The following is a 6,000-nucleotide window of genomic DNA, read 5'->3' on the forward strand; positions in this document are numbered from 1 at the left end:
GTTGCAAGTTACAACCGGCTACTCTGAACAAAGCTGCAAAGATTATCTTCTTGGAGCAGTGAAATTTAAACTATGTGCGCGATTTTTGTGACGTTCGTCCTTTGATATCAGCACAATGGTCAGCAATATATAAACAAGTAAAAGAAAAAAAATCCTTTAATTGCTTCTAATTAATATTAAGTTAAAATTAATAAGTGAAATTAAGTCAGAAGGGAAAATTCAAGCTATAAAGTTTCGACAATCACCAGCGCCTTAAAAAAACTACAACCCATTTAATTCTTCCCTTCATGCGTCACTCAACTGCTTAAATTAGGATCTGTACCATTTATATAACATTGCGGTACAGGATCTCAATGTACAGAAGTCATTTACGATTTCCGGACCCAATGTCACTATAAATGTGTAATGAGAATAAAATCAGATACAAAACTGCAATGTCTAACAGTTTACCACTACCTACAAATGTCCCGAGAGAAACGCTATACCTGGTCCCTCCTCGGGTGTACCAGCGCCTATGCACTGTTGCAGTGCTGAGGGGAACTCTAGTACAAAAGGGAACCTATCAGATTTTTAAAAAGATGTAAAATAAATATTAAATATGCAGGTAATTATTATTGTTCACTGACATGTCATCATCAGTGAGACACCCTGTAATTCTAAACCACACTAGCTGTGTTAATGGGTTAATTGTATCATTCATGTGAAAGCACAAAGGCCTTCCATAAGTGAAAATCCACACATAAACAGACAATCTGTTGATTTTGGACAAGGAGAAATTTGGATGCTGTGATGATTTCTATGAGCCTTAACAACACAAATGATTATTGTGCTTCAAATCTCTAAACACAAAGCATATCCTCCGCAGGAAGATTTCATTCTATGCCAGAAGTTGTTCAATCCTTAATGACACTCGGCTGAATTTATCTGGAAGCTGTGAATTGTAGTATTTTGCACACAGTCTTCCTTCATTCTTTCAACTGCCTGAAATACACGGTGAAGGTATTAGGATAAATTTTCAAGTATTTATACCATTTCCCTTTGCGTAACTGCTGGACTATATCTTAGTATTTGCTTTCTTCTTTTCCCTGAAAGTTTCCAGACATTTTGCAGACTTGATTTTATAATTGTGATTTTAGTATTTTCAAGAGACAGTGAAAAAATAAGGCAATTCTTTCACATATGTTTGTACATCCTTGTATCCATATGTGGAGCTTGAATTTAATTGCAGATTTGTCTGGTTAAAAAAAAATTGCTGCCCAAATTAATTTTTGTACATTTGGCAAAGTCATGAAGCTATAAGCAAGGCATCCTCATCCTCCACTACTTTCAGGAACACATATTCAGGATCTTTGAAAGAAGTATGCATTTCTGTAGGAGAGGGAAGGAATTAAGGCTAATTAAATTGTCCCTGACATGGGGACAGCTAGCAGTTAAGGATTAAATAATTTGAAACCACAGTGAGCTAATGATTAGAGATAAATGTGGAATGACACAAAAGTGAGCAAAATCTATCGTTTGCACTGAAATAATGCAGAGATCAGCCATAAATAATTAAGATGCTAAGGACAACAAAGGAGGATATTTTACCTTCAGAATTTTCTTTTCAGCTTTTTTGTAACATTTGTTTAAGATGAATTTTGCTTATGTCCTGAATATTGAAAAGTGATATGAGATAAATAAAGGAAACCAGATTATCTTGACTTTTGTCATCGTATTCCCAGATCGCTCTGAAAAAGAATAGAAATAGGTAAATATTTTCTGGAGTTGAAATTTTAATGTTTCCAGGTCTGATGACCGTACAGAGTAATCCTGTGGATGCAGTAATGGCGAAGAGGGAGTTTGTAACGATTTGTATAATTTCTCCAATTTATGATATTATATATTAATCTTTCCAGCAAACTTCTTTACGGTTACAGCTGCAAGAAACACTTCGGAGTTCCAAGGCACCATTCATTCTATGTACTGCAATTGAAAATTCAGTTCAGAGGCTCTGTTCTAGCTTGTTGACACTGTTCTGAGTACCAGGTTTGATTCCCTTATCCAGTTTAAGGGAGTCCCACATTGATTTCCGAGTATGCTTCCCAACCCTTAGCCAACCCATCCTCTTTTCTCCAGCCCTCATTGGAACAATGGAAAGATCTTTGGGCTTTATTTTTCTCACTGAAATACAAGTTGAAAATATATCAAATATATCGTGCAAACTACCAAGATGAAGGCGTTAATGTTTATTAAAAGTCGGGTTAGAGAGTGTATCCATGGTGAGGGTTGTCCCTAACAGCTCAATGGGGGTAAAAGCCACTCATCATGTCTAGTTGAGTCACAAAAGCTAGAAAGATTCCAGATTTAACCCTTGATTTATATTAGGTCATCATATCTTTATCCAGGTAATGGTGCAGGTGGCATACATTCCAGGCGAAGGATTAAGAGGAAATAAATCTACAGATCTACCCCATGGTCACCATTCCGTGATCTAATTTCAAAGTGTCTATGTTTGAATGTCAGGTAATGGCAGGAACGGGCATGGTGGTAATTCTTCCCCCATGGGTGACATTGAGGTTCAGACGCCACTACTTGGGTGAGGTATCAGAGGTCACCAGCACCTAAGAAACTATTGGACTGATTCTCAATCTGGCACTCATAACGGGGAGCGGTGTTTGCAGGAAGCACATTGCAGGAAACTGCATGCTACAGGCCCTTAATTCTCGAAGCTGCACACCCTAGGGGTGCTACCCCTCCACTGGGAGTGTTAGATTACTGAATCACCATACATTACACTGAGTCATGACCTTTAAGAAAGGATACATCGTGTCTGTGTATAGAGAGGAATTGATGGGGGAACAGAAGGGGGAGATGAGGGTAGAATATAGCTCCCAGATGCATTTGTGCTTACATTTGCAGACAGATATATGTACAAATCACATAAACGTGTGGTGATATTAAATAAATAATACAAATCAGGCCTTGAGCAGCTTAAAAAATTATTTAACAGAATGTAGGACAAAACCCAACAAAACTATGACAGTCTCGTGTTCGACTTACCTGATTCAAAGTTGAACAGAGCAGTTTTGCTTTGCTCCTCTTCATAATCTTAAACAGTCAAAAGTTGTTTTTGCTCTTTCAAGTCACCTTCATATTTTCCTGCAACAGTTTGAATGAGAGAATGCAGCACAGATATTTTCCTCCAATTAAACATTGGGAAGACCAAAGCCATTGCTTTTCCCTCTGCCGCAAACTGCTAGCAAGTAATTTTGTGCCCCCACCCCACCCCCCTCTCTCCCTGGCTACTATCTCTGGCTTAACCAGACTGTCGGCAATCTGAGTGTCGTATTTGACTTGGAAATGAGCTTCAATCCCCATACCTTCTTCATCACCAGAACTACCTACTTTCGTAATGTTCCCCATCTCTCTCTGCTCCTGCCTCAGTCCATCTGTCGCCAAAATGCTCAGTTAGGGTTTTGTTACCTACAGACTTGACTTCTATCTTCCACCCTCCATCAACTTAAACTCATCCAAACTTGCACTAAATTCCATTCATCCTTTGCCCCATTGCTCTCTGACCTGCTTTGGATCCTGCTCTGCCACTGCCTTAAAGTTAAAATTCTCATTCTTGTGTTCAAATCCCTCCATTTGTCCATCACCCTCTGAGAACTCTGTGTTTTGCTTCTCGTGCATCATTGATTTTCTTTTGCCCCCCTACTGGCTGCCTTACATTCCGCTATCTAAGCCCTAAGCTTACCTCTCTCTCTCCCTCTTTAGGAGACACCTTAAAATCTTTGTATTTGATCAAGCTTTTGGTTAAATGTCTTGATACCGCCTTCTTTGGCTTGGTGTCAATATTTATCTGTTGGCGCTACTGTGAAGCATCTTATCATGTTTTACCATGTCTAAGGTGCAATATGCTGTTTTTGATTGGGGATCAATTCCTTTGGGAGAGGAGAGAATGTAAAAAATTGACAAGGTAATACACCTTAGTAAATAATGTGCATTATGTTTCAATATAGTGCTCTCATCCTTTCAGCACATTCCATTATAGCATCCATCCAACATCACAATGTTATGCCAATCCTCTTTCTTTCACCAATCAAAATTGAATGATTGTGATTATTGGTACTCAGTCATGGCAATAAAGCACGCTGGTTGGAACAGATTTTCATCCATTTGGCCTTCAATTTTCACCTTCATTAGTACAATTCGATGTGGGCGGCACTTTCCTATTCTGTGCCCATTCTTTATGTGTGAGTCTGAGCAGTCAGCGGGCAGGGCATCACCATCGAGCCCAATGCTGACTTCACTCAATGTCCACATGTATGTACTTCCATTAGGGAAGTCTGCACTGCAATCAGGAGCACAGAACTTTGGCCAGTTATTCTACTTCCCAGGTTTTAATAACTCTACCTTCGCTGAGACTAACAACTTCATATTGTAAAGGAACCACTCAAAAGAGAAAGCTTGGAAGTGGAAAAATAAGTCGTTAGACTTATTAACACAGTGGTTAGCATTGCTGCCTCACAGCTCCAGTGACCCGGGTTCAATTTTGGCCTTGGGAGACTGTGTGTGTGAAGTTTGCACGCTCTCCCTGTGTCTGCGTGGGTTTCCTTTGGGTGCTCCAGTTTCCTCCCACAGTCCAAAAATGTGCAGTTTATGTGGATTGGCCATGTCCCAAGATGTGTAGGTTAGATGGATTAACCATGGGAAATGTGTGGGGTTACGGGGATAGGGCAGGGGAGAAGGCCTTGGTAAGATACTCTGTCAGAGATGAGTCAGTGCAGAATCTATGGGCTGAATGGCCCCCTTCTGCACTGTAGGGATTCTATGAAGATATTTCAAATACAAACATTTGGAATTTTGTGACTGTAACATGCTCAGAATTCAAATTGGTTAAGTTTCACATCACTATAAAATAGCCTATTTCCACCTTTGTAACATTGCCTAACGTTGCTACGATCTCAGCTCATCTACTGCGGAAACCCTCACTCCTGCCTTAATTACTTCTTGACTCAACTATTCCAATGCACTCTGGTCTCCCACACTACTCTCTGTTAACTTGAGGTCATTTAAGACTCTGCTACCAATGCCTTAACTCGTAGCAAGTCCTGTTCCTATCGTCCTTGTGTTTACTGACCTTTATTGGATTCTGGTCAAGCAGCATTTTGATTTTAAAATTCTTATCCCTATTTTCAAGCCCCTCCATGATCTTGTCCCTTCCTTTCTTTGCAATCTCTCAAGCCTCACAACCATCACAGAAATCTGAGCTCCTTTAATTCTATCCTTTCATGCATCCTCAATTTTTATTGCTCCACCACCAGTGGCCCTGTCTAAAGGTATAGCTGGAAATGCCACAAGAGTTTGATCTGCTTTTTGCTTGGGTGACGACTGCAACCAATCACCACTGTGATTTTGTTCATTCATTTAAATCAGGCCCTTTACAAAATATTACAATTGTGGAGGCTACAGCTGTGTACAGTCATGCCTAATGGCTGGACCATTATAGTTGATTTTTTTTCTGTATAAAACTTGGCCAGATTCCACTGCATCTTGTGTTCGGTGCTTGATAAATGCTTGTGGAACCTGGCTCTCATATTCTAGGAGTGTAGCAACGTGGGTTATCTGTAGCGATAGGTGGTGGCACCCTGCTCAGAAAGGAGGATTTAGCTGGAAGCCTTCCCCAATTTCTACCATTCTTGTGTAGTTGAAAATACAGCTCCTTAGCAGTGGACTAAGCCTGAGGTTTTCTGTGATGGACAGGTTTGGAAAGCAAGAAAAGTATCAAGTGTTTATTTTTGTATCCAAGTTAAAAGTCCCTTGATTTTCTGCTATTTTTAACTTTTAATTTAAATAAACTTGATTGATAGTTTATAGCTTAACTTGCATGATCTCATAGAGATTAATCTTCCATTATACAAAGATTGGAAAATATGGAATGATTCAGCCCTAACGAAGGGTCATCTATACGCGAAACATTGGCTCTGTTCTCTCTCCACAGATGCTGTCAGACCTGCT

The sequence above is a fragment of the Mustelus asterias genome, chromosome 4 (assembly GCF_964213995.1).
Source record: "Mustelus asterias chromosome 4, sMusAst1.hap1.1, whole genome shotgun sequence".
In the NCBI taxonomy this organism is placed as follows: Eukaryota; Metazoa; Chordata; class Chondrichthyes; order Carcharhiniformes; family Triakidae; genus Mustelus; species Mustelus asterias.